The sequence below is a fragment of the Epinephelus lanceolatus genome, chromosome 23 (genome assembly GCF_041903045.1).
Source record: "Epinephelus lanceolatus isolate andai-2023 chromosome 23, ASM4190304v1, whole genome shotgun sequence".
Classification (NCBI taxonomy): domain Eukaryota; kingdom Metazoa; phylum Chordata; class Actinopteri; order Perciformes; family Serranidae; genus Epinephelus; species Epinephelus lanceolatus.
Window position 1 is genome coordinate 917,677 of NC_135756.1, and position 14,861 is coordinate 932,537.

At 40.1% G+C, this 14,861-nt stretch overlaps 1 long non-coding RNA gene across 1 annotated transcript in view; it reads right to left on the minus strand.

Annotated features, from left to right (window-relative positions):
- Positions 1–14,861, minus strand: part of LOC144461786 (uncharacterized) — a 213,663-nt gene that overhangs the window by 158,005 nt on the left and 40,797 nt on the right. The gene's annotated exons all lie outside the window — the stretch shown is intronic.

Here is a 14,861-nt window from a genome sequence, read left to right on the forward strand (position 1 = left end):
GCCTCCAAAGTGAACGAAAAAACAGTAAATTCTTGATGAACTGAAGTCATTGGGGTCCACGTTTAACAGCAGCTAAACTATATCAAACATCTGTTCACAAACTCTCACACAACTCGTGCAGAATAATCCAAATCTCATTATCCAGTTGGATGATCAGCACTTCGCAAACAGACACAACTTTGTAACAGGGAACAGAAAGTGAAACTATCTCTGCTCTCTTAGTCGGTCGGTTTCCAACATGTAAACAGCAAACAAACAAATTAGTCACACAGTGGTCGACAGACATAAAAAAGCAGGTCACTAAAGGCAGCATGAAAACTGAAAACAACATTTAATGATTTGACTTACATGTTCAAAAAGGAGCTGGAGGAAGTACAAACTTATTTATTCCCACCCCTTCTCCATATATTAATAATAGTCAGTGATGCAGCTCCCCATCAGTATAAAGCTAAATTAAACGGAATTAAATTAATCACCAATAATATCTGTCTTACAGCAAGAAAACTAAAATACTTATATACTAGTCCATACACACTGAGTGCACAGTTGCCCACGTACAGTTTCACATGGTGTGTGTTTGGGATACAGGTCATAGGAAACTGCAGATTAAACAGTCAACTGAACCCATTAAGAAGAGCAATGTATTCAGACAGAGTGTTTGAAAAACGTGGGACAGACAGAATGACTATAAAAAAAGAGATGGCGACACGCACATCCCAAAGAAATTTCAATTGGGTGCTGGAACAAAAAAGTCAAGTGAAGACGAAAAAGAAAAAGATGATCGGCACACCAAATAGAGCTCCCATTACTTTATAATTTTATTTTGACATTTGTGACATTTCGAGCACGCAGGCTCTTCCTCAGACTTGTTAACAGAGTACATATGGAAACGCCATTTTAAATACCCACAATCCCTGCAGTCAATCAGTGCAATGCATTACAGCTGTACACAGAGTAGAAAACATTAGAAAAAAATATAAATAGAAGAAAAAACTGTCGAACTAACATCTATATAAAGGGTGACCTTCCATACATACATACACAGAAAAGGACATACATGCAAAAAACATCCCCCCCACTTATAAACAACAACTCTCATCACATAATACTAGTATGTATAAAAAGCATTATGGCACAAATCTATGCAGGTTATCACACAAAAAAAGGTTATACATAATATTTACAAATTGTACACATTTACATAAACCTCTAATAGTTTGTACTCCCTAAAAGGGACTCAGGTAAGAAGCCGTTATATAGTACAGTCAACAAGGGCATTTCTTGTTAGGCACAAATATTTATATAGGGAATAGAACCACCCAATGAAGCACCCAAACTGTCAAAGAGAACGATTTCATCAACATAAATAAATCTATACAAAGAGTGGAAGATTCACATGTGCTGGTCACCATGGACATTGAATCACTTTACACCAATGTGCCATTTGCTGGGGGTCTCCTGGCTACTAAGCTGTTTCTGGACAACAGATGTGATCGCGCTCCCACAACACAATGTATACTGGACCTTATTCAGGAAATACTTAGCGTTAACTATTTTCTTTATGGTCATGATTTTTTCCTCCAGGTCTCGGGAGTTGCAATGGGGTCCAAGATGTCCCCCAGCTTTGCCTCCTTGTGTGTGGGCTTCTTTGAACAAGAACTGATCCTCAATCCACAGCAGAATCCCTTCCTCACATACATCTCACATCGGAAGAGGTCTTTGGACGATGTATTTTTTATATGGACAGGCCCAGAGATGATGCAACAGGAGTTTCATAACTTCATTAATTCTTAAAATGAACATCTTCAATTCACACTGTCATCTGACAACAATAAGATGAACTTTTTAGACATTTTGATTCTCAAGGAAAATAACAGGCTCAAAACGGACCTTGATCAAAAACCCACTGACAGAAACTCTTTATTACACGGGGATTCTTATCACCCTACTTTCCTTAAAAAGAACATTCCACTGTCTCAATTCAGTCACATCAGATGGATCTGCAGCTCCCATGAGGATTTTCAAACACAAACAAAAGAAAAATGATTCAGACAAAGAGGCTGCAAGGAGAACTGGAACCACAACGCTTCGTCTCGTTTCTCTAATAAGTCACAAAATGTCTTCACACCACCAGACCTAAAAGAACAGACAATGTGACTATATGTGCAATTCAATATTCACTAGTATCCAGAGACACTGAAAAAATCATCAAAAAACACTGGTACACTGTATACTTGCTGGTGAGGGTGTGTGCCCCCCCCCCCCCCCCCCCCCACAGTCACCTTCACATTTTCTTAGTGACATTCCCTCTGATAATTATCCATGTGGCCGTTGTCAGTAATGTCATTTTACTCATAAAACCATTTTTTTAATCATGCACACACAGGAAAAAAACTCAAAATCAATGGTATTATAACATGTTCTACATCTAATGTTATATGCATGTTGAAGTGTCCATGTAGATTACGTAGGTAAAACTACAAGATCTTTGTAGACTCGTGTAGCAGAACATCGCAGTAACATCAGGAACAATTATTTCTAGTCCCGTGGCCATGCATTTTCCTGCAGCAAAACACAATATTTGAATTTGATATCAGACCGTGTCTGTGATACTTTCTGATTCTTTGGTGTGTACATGCTTCATGTGTGATTTCCATCAGATGTGGTCATCTGTTGTCACCCCAAGGAATTTGATTTCATGCACACTTTCAATATTAAACCCATACAAATGAGTCTTTATCCGTATATTAGTTCTGCAGCTCCCAAGAAGTATCGCTCTTGTTTTGATGAAGAGGCACTGAGGACACAGAGAGGGATAGACAGTGTAAGAGAGGTGTTAGTAGGTCTGACGGAGGATCGGGTACAGACTGACATCACATCTCATGTCCTTGCTTTGTGTGATATTTTTTTTCTGTTTTTCGTGGTGATATTTTTTCTGTTTTTTGTGGTGATATTTTTTCTGTTTTTCGGAGTATTTTTTTCTGAGGTAAGAGAGCAATAGAACAACAGACACTTTCATTCCTTTCTTGAGAGCTCCATATAATGGAAGCAAACATGACCCGCTTGTTTAGTTGAATCCAGTTTTACTTTGTTTTGGGTTTGAGACACTGGGAGATCCTCTTGTCTTTAAGTCATATAGATGGTGTTATCATTAGTTTGTCGACTTTACGCAGGCACCTTAAGACTTTACAGTTGTTCAGACGAAAAGCCCATTCAGATCTGCTGGACACTGCAGTGTTTCTCCAGAATCAGTTGGACACATATGGCAAAACAAAGTAAAACTGGATTAAACTAAACAAGCGGGTCATGTTTGCATGTTTGAAATGAAATCAAAACAGACATGTAACAGGCAGAAGTTGACACGGCGTCCCAGAACGTCAACAACCAACACACCCAGGGTACCTTGGACGTCATATGTGGATGTGGAAAGTCCATGACCAAACGTGGACATGTGACGAGGTCACATGGTGCGTTCGTTTTGTACTCAGAGGTCGGAAATTCCCAGTTCCCAGTTAGAAGTTTAAACTCGAACGCACCCTGAGATCAGATTTCCAACTCGGAAACTCGGAGCAACCGCATCAACCCAGACTTACGAATTCAAGATGCCTGCCGGTCACATACATAGTGAGTCAACACTCTACTAAAGTACTGTTTATAGCAACTTTATCTTATTTGTTTCACATCAGGTCAGCCTCATGTGCGGCGTTCATCAGTTGGAGTGCATGATGGTTTTGAAGCTGTCTATACTCCCAAAGTTCAAGGGCAACAAAGGATTTCTTGCAGGCGTCCATGTTTTTTTTCAACTTGTCCACCGTTGTCAACTAGAATGCAAAAACTGTTGTCAACTCAGAGGTGACGTCATTCCCACTTCCGACTTCCGACCTCCGAGTACAAAACGAACACACCAACAGTGAAGATGGGTTGGTATTGCAATGAATCGTGGGGAAATAAATCAGTGTAGTCTGCTGAAGTCTGGAACACAGAGGCCAGAAGCCACACCCACCATCAGGACTCCCAGGCAGCTATGTCTATGCAGATTTAAAGATGAACTGGGAGCAAGGTGTGTGTGTGTGTGTGTGTGTGTGTGTGTGTGTGTATGTATGTGTGCGTGTGTGAGGGGTAATTGTGGTTCTTTAGTGTAATAAAACATGCATGATCCTTGAGAAAGTAGTCGCAGACCAGCTGTGTGATTTTCTCCATGATAATAATTTCATTCATTCATTCATCTTCTAACTGCTTCATCCTCTTGAGGGTCGCGGGGGGGTGGAGCCTATCCCAGCTGACATCGGGCGAGAGGCAGGGTTCACCCTGGACAGGTCACCAGACTATCACAGGGCTGACACAAAGAGACAGACAACCATTCACACTCACATTCACACCTATGGACAATTTAGAGTCATCAATTAACCTGCATGTCTTTGGACTGTGGGAGGAAGCCGGAGTGCCCGGAGAGAACCCACGCTGACACGGGGAGAACATGCAAACTCCGCACAGAAGGGCTCCCACGCCCGGGATTGAACCGGCAACCCTCTTGCTGTGAGGCGAGAGTGCTAACCACCACACCACCGTGCCGCCCTGATAATAATTTATTTGAGGAATTTCAGTCAGGATTTAGAGTGCATCATAGCACTGAGACAGCACTAGTTAAAATTACAAATGACCTTCTGATTGCTTCAGACAAAGGACTTGTCTCTGTACTTGTTTAATTAGATCTTAGTGCGGCGTTTGACACTATTGACCATCAAATTCTACTGCAGAGACTGGATCACTTAATTGGCCTAAAAGGTTCAGCACTAAGCTGGTTTAAATCTTATTTATCTGATCGTTTTCAATTTGTTGACGTTCATAATGAATCATCCTTACGTACCAAAGTTTGTTTTGGAGTTCCGCAAGGTTCTGTGCTCGGACCAATCCTATTTACTCTATATATGCTTCCTTTAGGTAACATCATTAGAAATCACTCTATAAATTCCATTGTTATGCGGATGATACTCAGTTGTATTTATCGATGAAGCCAGAAGAAAGTAATCAATTAACTAAACTCCATAACTGCCTTAAAGACATAAAAACCTGGATGAGCAGCAATTTCCTGATGTTAAATTCAGACAAAACTGAAGTTATTGTTCTTGGCCCCAAACAACTCAGAGACTCTTTATCTGATGACATAGTTTCTCTAGATGGCATTGCTCTGGCCTCTAGCACTACCGTAAGAAACCTTGGAGTAATATTTGATCAAGATTTGTCTTTTAATTCTCATTTAAAACAAACCTCACGGACTGCATTTTTTCATCTGCGTAATATTGTGAAAATTAGGCCTATCCTGACCCGAAAAGATGCAGAAAAATTGGTCCACGCTTTTGTTACCTCAAGGCTGGATTACTGTAATTCTCTATTATCAGGTAGCTCTAGTAAGTCCTTAAAAACTCTCCAGTGGTTGTGCTGCTGCCATCATTAGTCATTAGTCATACTTCTACTGTTATTATACACATATGACTATTGTCACACATGTATACTGTCAGATATTAATACATACTTTCAACATATTGTACCACAGTAGCCAGAACTATAACTATAATATTATTACTTTCAATAATGTTGTTGTAAGCTACTGTCATTACCTGCATCTCTCTCTCTCTCTCTCTGTCTCATTGTGTCATACGGATTACTGTTAATTTATTATGCTGATCTGTTCTGTACGACATCTATTGCACGTCTGTCCGTCCTGGAAGAGGGATCCCTCCTCAGTTGCTCTTCCTGAGGTTTCTACCGTTTTTTCCCCGTTAAAGGGTTTTGTTTTTTGTTTTTTTTGGGGGAGTTTTTCCTGATCAGCTGTGAGGGTCATAAGGACAGGGGGATGTCATATGCTGTAAAGCCCTGTGAGGCAAATTGTGATTTGTGATATTGGGCTTTATAAATAAAATTGATTGATTGATTGATTGAACTGAAAAGCTCAACTATCACATGTGGGTGTAGAGTTCAATTGTCCACATACTTTTGGCCGTGTAGTGTGCCTCATCACAGATTGAACCAGCAGCCACTAGATGGCAGCACACACCAGACAACAGGCCACAACCCCACAGTGTGACTCCCATGTGCTGAGAACACTTTATCTTTATGATCCAGGCACAGACGCTCGTCTCCACCACAGATCGTACTGCTCTCATTCATTCATCCAGTTCATTCAGTGAGGAAGAAGATAAGCAGTCCTGATGATGAGGTGTTCAATGGGTAAATCACAGGGATGAAGATGAGTGTGTTGTTGATGGATGATGTCACTCATGTTAGCTGTTTGCATTCATGTCTTTGTCTTCGTCCTCAGTCCGTCTGCTGCGTCAACACTCAGCACACTCACTACATGTACAGTACAGGTGCTGGATTAAAGAACAAATACCACTTCAAACTCCTCCTCCTCCTCCATGTCAGGGTAAACCTTGTGCTTTTAACTTTCCTGCGTTGGTCTGACAGCTTTAGTTACTTTCCATGTCCTTCCTGTCGGTGGTGGTCCTGGCACATTTGGTGCCCCAGGCGAGCTTCCCCTCTCAGCTTTTAGCTTGTACAGATTTTAGGGATATAAAAAATACCCATGTAGGCACCGGGGAAATATTTCTGCTGCAGCTGAAACTCTGCTCATAAGAATGACACCATGAACTCAGGGAAGAAATCCAAAGAACACGAGACAGGAAATGGAGAAGGGAACGACACAATGAACACTGAACACTGACGAGGAACAGAGGGAAACACAAAGGTTTATGTACACACGAAACTAATCCCAAGAACATGAAACAAGAAACACAAACAGAAGACTCACGAGAGAACAGAACCAAAACCAGGATCAGGACAGTTTCAGAACCTTTATTAATTATCATGGTTTATTGACTAACATGACATTTTAGATTTTAGGGATATAAAACTACCAAACAATACTGATGTAGTCACTGGGGAAACATTTCTACTGCAGAAGAAACTATCAAAATGGCTTTTGACTCAAATATACGACGGAGTATTAGGGCCACATTAAAGAAAAAAAAATCGGAGATTTTGAGAATAAAGTCGAAATATTACGAGAAAAAACTTGTAATATTTCGAGAATAAAGTCATAACTGAGAAAAAGTCATAATATTACGAGAATAAAGTAGAAATATTATGAGATTAAAGTCGTAATTTAATGAGATTAAAGTCATAATATTACGAGAATAAAGTCGTAGTTTTTAAGGAAATAACCAACAACAAACAGAATATCAGATTGTCTTTCATGTCGTTGTAAGTAGCCTAATAATTAGGTTCGGGAACTGGCACCGTGCCGGTTCTGTGTCAGTCGAAACTCCGGGCCCAACTCTGCCACTGATTGGCCAGTCTGACATCCTTCATAATACATATAGAACATTAGTGAAACACATAGGCCTCACAGAAACATGTGTTGGTTTGGGGACAAGTTAGTGGTCACGTTACTCGTTCCACAGGCGAAGGACCCCGGACACATAGCCTACAGTAAATATACCGGTTGTAAGTAACTAATGGCCGCGTTTCCCAGATCGCTCTTAGCTTCAGAAGATCTTTCACTAAGAAGGAGTTGTAAGATGGAGCTGACCCACTCTTAACAGTCTTCTTAGCCACCAAACGCTCACAGATCCAGCCGCAGCAGGCACATTAATATTACACCAAGCATGGAGATGTTAAAACAGTGTGCGCCGTATATATTTTGATCTATTTTATACTTCAGATTTATATTGTTTGGCATTAATTGGTGACAGAAAAGAACCAATTTCATTCTGCAGGGAAACATGTGTCCTTACTGTGCATATTGAATCTTGAATCTATGTTTTATGAAGACCCTTTGTGCGCTCAGAGCTGTGGCACAAGTTACGCACCCAAATCTGGCGGAAGAAAAATAATAATAAGACGAAAAATAAGTATATGTGTGACTTATGGCTGATGAAGTGGTGGCTGATTGATGTGCCTGACATCGATTGATTTAGTTTCTGCACCTCGGTAGTCGCCAGCTCCTGTTAAGAGTTTCTGAAAGAGCGATCTCAAGTAAAATGTTAAATAGATGCAGAGAGTGAAAAGAAAGCAATAGCCTAATTTAAAAAGTTGCCTCAATTGAAAATGCATTTAATCTCTGATTCAATTTGAAAGCTATTTCTCAAGACAGGTTCTGTAATTACCTTGTCCGCTTTCATTCTGTTTATATCTTAACAGGAGCTGGCCACTACCGCGGTACTGAAACTCTAAATCAATCGACGCCAGGCACATCGATCACCCACCACTTCATCACTGTCCCCATCACTGTTTTAATATCTCTTTGCTTAGGCTAGTGTAATATTAATGTGCCTGCTGCGGCTGGATCTGTGAGCGTTTGGTGGCTAAGAAGACTGTTAAGAGTGGGTCAGCTCCATCTTACAACTCCTTCTTAGTGAAAGATCTTCTGAAGCTAAGAGCGATCTGGGAAACGCGGCCATTATCATGTCAACATAAAGGGAAAATGTGTCCAGAGTTTATGACATTTACTGGGAGAGCTAGAGCCATTTGACTAAAGCTGACGTTATCACTGCTGTAGCATGATGTTATTAGGCTAAATACTACATTTCTAACAGTGTCTGAGCTGATTTATTGACACAGCATGCTTGTAGGCTGCTGTAACGTTAGGTTTACAGAGCAAATAACAGGATGTGACTTAATCAGGTGAAAATATCGTTAGTGAAACAGAAACAAGCGTTAGTTAGGGGACAAGAGTCAAGAGTCACAAAGACTCACGTGTGTTAAAAGTTACTTACAACCGGTATATTTACTGTAGGCTATGTGTCCGGGGTCCTTCGCCTGTGGAACGAGTAACGTGACCACTAACTTGTCCCCAAACCAACACATGTTTCTGTGAGGCCTATGTGTTTCACTAATGTTCTATATGTATTATGAAGGATGTCAGACTGGCCAATCAGTGGCAGAGTTGGGCCCGGAGTTTCGACTGACACAGAACCGGCACGGTGCCAGTTCCCGAACCTAATTATTAGGCTACTTACAACGACATGAAAGACAATCTGATATTCTGTTTGTTGTTGGTTATTTCCTTAAAAACTACGACTTTATTCTCGTAATATTATGACTTTAATCTCATTAAATTACGACTTTAATCTCATAATATTTCGACTTTATTCTCGTAATATTATGACTTTAATCTCGTTAAATTACGACTTTAATCTCATAATATTTCAACTTTATTCTCGTAATATTATGACTTTAATCTCGGTAAATTACTACTTTAATCTCATAATATTTTGACTTTATTCTCGTAATATTATGACTTTTTCTCAGTTATTAGTTTAGTTTATTTGAAAGGGACAATGCACATTAATAAACATTGTGTACAAAAAACCACACATGTAAATGCACTCGAATTAGCTTAAAAAGCTAGTTTTCATCGATTGTCCCTTTGCCAGTTTGTACAAGGCAGCCTTTAAAAAGAACAACAATGGGATAAAATATTGTACCACATAGGGTAGACACAAACACATACTACTGTCCGTAAATACATACATAATAAATACACATTTGGACTACAACAAGGTGATGTGTGTCCATGTTAATAATACACATTTGGACAACAATTCACATCGGACAACAATATCAACATCATTATGACTTTATTCTCGAAATATTATGACTTTAGTCTCGTAATATTTCGACTTTATTCTCGAAATCTCCGAATTTTTTTTTCTTCAATGTGGCCCTAATACTCCGTCGTATATTAGGGCCAAAAATTCGGAGATGTTGAGAATAAAGTCGTAATATTACGAGAAAAAACTTGTAATATTATGAGTTTATTCTTGTAATACTACAAGAATAAAGTCGTAATTTAATGAGAAAAAAAACTTGTGTAATATTACAAGAATAAAGTTGTGGTTTAATGAGAAAAAACTTGTAATATTCCAAAAATAAAGTCGTAGTTTACTGAGAAAAAACTCGTAATATTATGAGAATAAAGACGTAATTTAATGAGAAAAAACTCGTAATATTACAAAAGTCGTAGTTTAATGAGAAAAAACTCATAATATTACAAGAATAAAGTCGTAATTTAATGAGAAAAAACTCGTAATATTACAAAAATAAAGTCGTAATTTACTGAGAAAAAACTTGTAATATTACAAGAATAAAGTCGTAGTTTAATGAGAAAAAACTTGTAATATTACAAGAATAAAGTCGTAATTTACTGAGAAAAAACTCGTAATATTACGAGAATAAAGACGTAATTTAATGAGAAAAAACTCGTAATATTACAAAAGTCGTAGTTTAATGAGAAAAAACTCATAATATTACAAGAATAAAGTCATAGTTTATAAAGAAATAACCAACAACAAACAGAATGGGTTAGAGGATGAACCTGCTTGTGGCAGCTGCTCTTTGTCTCAGGTGTGTTGCCTCGACACGCACATACGAGGTTTTCCTCGTAATATTATGACTTCATTCTCGTAATATTATGACTTTTTCTCAGTTACAACTTTATTCTATACTTATATACTTACTTTATACTGAATGAAGGACCTTTACTCGTAGTGGAGTATTTTCACAGAGTGGTATTAATATTTTTATTACATAAAGGATCTGAATACTTTTCCTGCTCTGATCAAACACAGAATAAATGAGTTATGATTTCATTGACTGACAGTCTGCTCTTAAAAACATGGAGGGGAACACAGAGCTGTGCAGGTGACACAGATTAGATTCTTGGACCATTTTTTGACAGATGGCTTCATGCTCCAGTGTCTGTGCTTCATGATTCTTGGTGCTTCAGCCTTTTCCAAACACAGCAGCTCTTACCTCCAACTCGAGTATCTTCTCCAGAGTTTAAAGCATCTCTTCCAGTGCAGCCTCACAGTTATTGCACAAGAGCTCTTGTTTGTTTGGACATCACTCTGCTTCCACATATCATCCACAGACTTATGGGAAAAAATAATTGTGGCTAATTAAACCAAAGGGAAAGAAAACACACTCGGGGGGCTTCATGTTTGAGGCTGTCTGATGCTTTAAGTTGCGTCCCCTCCTGGAGGCAGCATATGGGCACACGAGTGCTGTTCCTCAGGCAGTTTCAGGACGGGCCTTTTGCCATAGATTACTGTACATAACAGCTGCCAACACTCACACAGAGAGACATATTACACTGCTGTTAATGATTTAGGAACGGACCAATAAAAACCCACTTGCTTTATCATCCTTAATTTATTAGTAGAAAACACACACACAAGACGACACAGTGCGCTGCTGGAGAGCCTCCTGTAAAAGAATAAGTAAAGAAGTGGCAGCAGGCTCGTCATTAATTTGTTGTGAAACTGACGGTGTCTTGCTGTTGCTGAGATTGGCGGTTTGTTGCAGTTTAATAATTGCAGAGCTGTTGGTGCCAAAAGGCAGGTTTATTACACTTTATTGCTGTTTAGTTGCACCTTCTTAAATCTCAGCCATTTCATTAACTTTAATTAGCAGTGATGTGCTTCATTTAAAGGTGACAGGATTAAACTGTTGACATTTTATTCTAACAGCAGCGACACGCTGTGTGTCTGCTGCTGATGATTAATAATTCAAACCTGTGCTGTGCCAAAAGGTCACTGTAAGGTTCTTTATTGTTCCTACATTTGATTCCTCTCGAGCACCTCCATGAAAGAACCACTTGTACATCATCATCCTCACTGTGACCTCGTCACATGTCCACGTTTGGTCATGGACTTTCCACGTCCACATATGACGTCCAAGGTACCCTGGGTGTGTTGGTTGTTGACGTTCTGGGACGCCGTGTCAACTTCAGCCTGTTACATGCATTGTCTGTTTTCAAAATACACTTCTGTTTTCACAGGAAATGTACAGTTTGATACAATCTCTTTCAAAATAAAAGCACTACGTTGGTACAACACCACCAACTGATGTTTTTTTCCTTCAACAACACACACATGGTTACGTTTAGCCAACACACACACGTGGTTACATTTAGGAAAAGCAACAGGGTTTGGCTTTACAATCTAACAGGAAGTGAACACCGGCCTCTCACCTACTCTACTCGGACTTTGGCCGTCTTAACTTTCATTGTTGTCCCGGCATCTTTCTTCCTGATGCCACATGCATTTCCTCATTAACAGGTGGAGTTTATCAAGTTGAAACAGTCAAGTCAGTTGGTATAAATAACTTTGAACACTTGAGATTTACAGATGAAAATACAATAATGTTCTTGCATGAGGCCCATCGTTCACAGTTACTGTACAACATACACAAACTTTGTTGTGGTGTTAACACCCAAATGTATTGTACCTTTAAGACCTTGTGACATCAGCAGACTGGATGACTCGTTGTTTCCCTCACCTGACCTCATGCTGAAGTTAACTTCATCGCTTCATCATCTAATTTACACAGCTCAAAACGTGAAAATAACAATCACCTCTGACCTGATGCTCAGGTGCAGACCCTGTACAGATACTTCACTGTCTTCTTTTAAAACTCATCGTAAAGTGTTTTTTTAATCCTCTGTTGACCTTAAGTTATTAATGCTTTAATGTCATCCAGCAGCAGCAGCAGCAGCAGCAGGACCTTATATGACATATAACACATACAAAATGAGGACAGCCAAACAAGTTCAAGAATGCATGATCAAAGTCCTCCACAGCTGTCCCCAAAGAAAATGTGAGTGTCATGTAAGTGACGGTGACGACGCAGTGAGCAATGCAGCTCAGAACAAAAGAGTGAGCACTTGATGGATAGCTCAACCCGACTTGTCTTACTGCAAAGTCACATGACAATGAACCAGCAAAGTCACCCTGAACAAACTCGGCAGCTCTCCTCCATTAAGACTATCAGGCCGTCATCACGGGCGACATTTTTAAATGTCACAGCTGGAAAATCACAGGTGTAAATAATGAGATGAATGATTCAGTTTCAGTGCTGTGGTGTTGAGCTCACTGTCATGTCAATGTTTCTACTAACAGCTCCTGTTATGACAAGTCAAATGTCTGCTTTGAAAAAGGCCCATTAACAGTGTCGACCTGTGTCTCAAAAACCAGGAAAACCACAGGTGCAATTAATTATTAACTTTCTATTAAATCAGTCCAGGCTTTGAGTTTTGTTGCCTGAGGCATCATTAAAGGCAGCGGTTCCTGGTTCAGATATCTACTCAGTCATCAGTTCAAGGTCCACACAGTTTAATATATTCACCAGCCCCTTTTACACTGCCAGATTTTTGGCTAATGTTGGGTTGTTTTGCTGGCAAGCTGCGAGCGTTTAGACACACAGAGCTGGATTGGCGAGTTGATCCGAGGCGCCCAATTTTCCTCCTCGTAGGGTAGACATATTGGTGGAACCCTTTTAGTGTAAACAGACGAGGCGGCCTTCTGCAACGGGAGGAGCTGTTGATGACTTGTGGGAGGAGCTGTTGATGACTTGTGGGAGGAGCTGTTGATGACTTGTGGGAGGAGCTGTTGAAGACAAGAGAAACACAAACCTGACAGACACTGTAAAGATGAGCAACTGGGGAGACAAGGAATTGCGCGCCCTCCTTGTCCTCACAAACGAAGAGGCCATTAACCGTCAGATGACGGGGACGGTGAAGGACGGGCCGACTTATGAGAGAATCACTGAAGGACTGACCAGCCGCGGCTTCCCTCCCACGTCACTGTTTACGTCACACGCTGAGCTACACGTTTTGTTACTTGCTCACGCCCCCCATTGCCCCGAAAAAGGCACATTCTGTATAAACAAAAGTAGGTAGGCGGCATTTTGCTGCACTCCCCGATTTTGTTTTTATACTGCCAATGCTGAAAAAACACTGATTGGACTTTCCTGCAAATTTGCACAACTCCTGTCTAAAAGGGGCTAGTGTCATAATCGTGTTTGGTCATGTAGTCGAACTAGTCTCTTTTACGCATCTGTCCGCTGGTCACTAACTCTACAGCAGGAAACAGCACTTCAAAATAAAACATAACATACCCAATAAAGCATGTTTTTTACATTCATGACGTGTTTGTAAGTCACTTGTGATCCAATCCAAATGGACCCATGACCCACTTTTGGACTGCAAGTCATTTGTTGGGGACCACTGATTAAAGGGATTTTTTGAAGTGGGTTGTACGAGGTATTTATCCACAGTCAGTGTATTACCTTCAGTAGATGTCAGTCAGCATGTCCCCATTTTGGAGAAGCAGGCTGGAATCAGACACAGAAGCTAAGCAACATACTGCTGTGGACAAGAACCCCAATGACAACGTGTTTCTGTCATCTAAAAGAATCAATATCTGTTTAAGTGTACGCTACATTTAGAAACTTTATGTTGCCTTATTTTGCCACCAGACAGCAGTTTCTGACAGGAAACTAAAGCTGTTATATTTCTCTCTTCAAAGCCAGAATTCATTGATAAAAACAGGATGGCTCTTTTCGTCTGTGTCTGACACCAGACGTCACTGATCAAGTGCCAGATTTTGACGACTTTGGAGTGTGACCAAAGAAAGGTTTTCCCTGTTTTCTCTAAGAAAGCCCTTTCTGACACAAAGCTATTCACTTTAACCCAAACCACGACTCTTTTCTTAACCAAGGTACCTACTCATGGCAAAAAGCTCTTAAGGAAAATTTCTCCCAACTGTGTACGGAGGAGAAGGTGGTGACATCAGAGGAAGAATAAGCATTTGAAAGATGGAAACATTTCCAGGAAACTCTTCTGAATCGTTGGATGTCAAGAAATAAAGCTCAGGATGAAACCAGCCGTCTGCGACCCAAAGTCAAACATGGAAGCTGTAAGTTTTGCCAGCTTCATGTTGTTTTAGTATTTTCTGTTTTTACTGTCCTTTGTCAGTGGACAGGGTATCCTCCTGCATCTGCTGATGATGGTCCAGATTAGT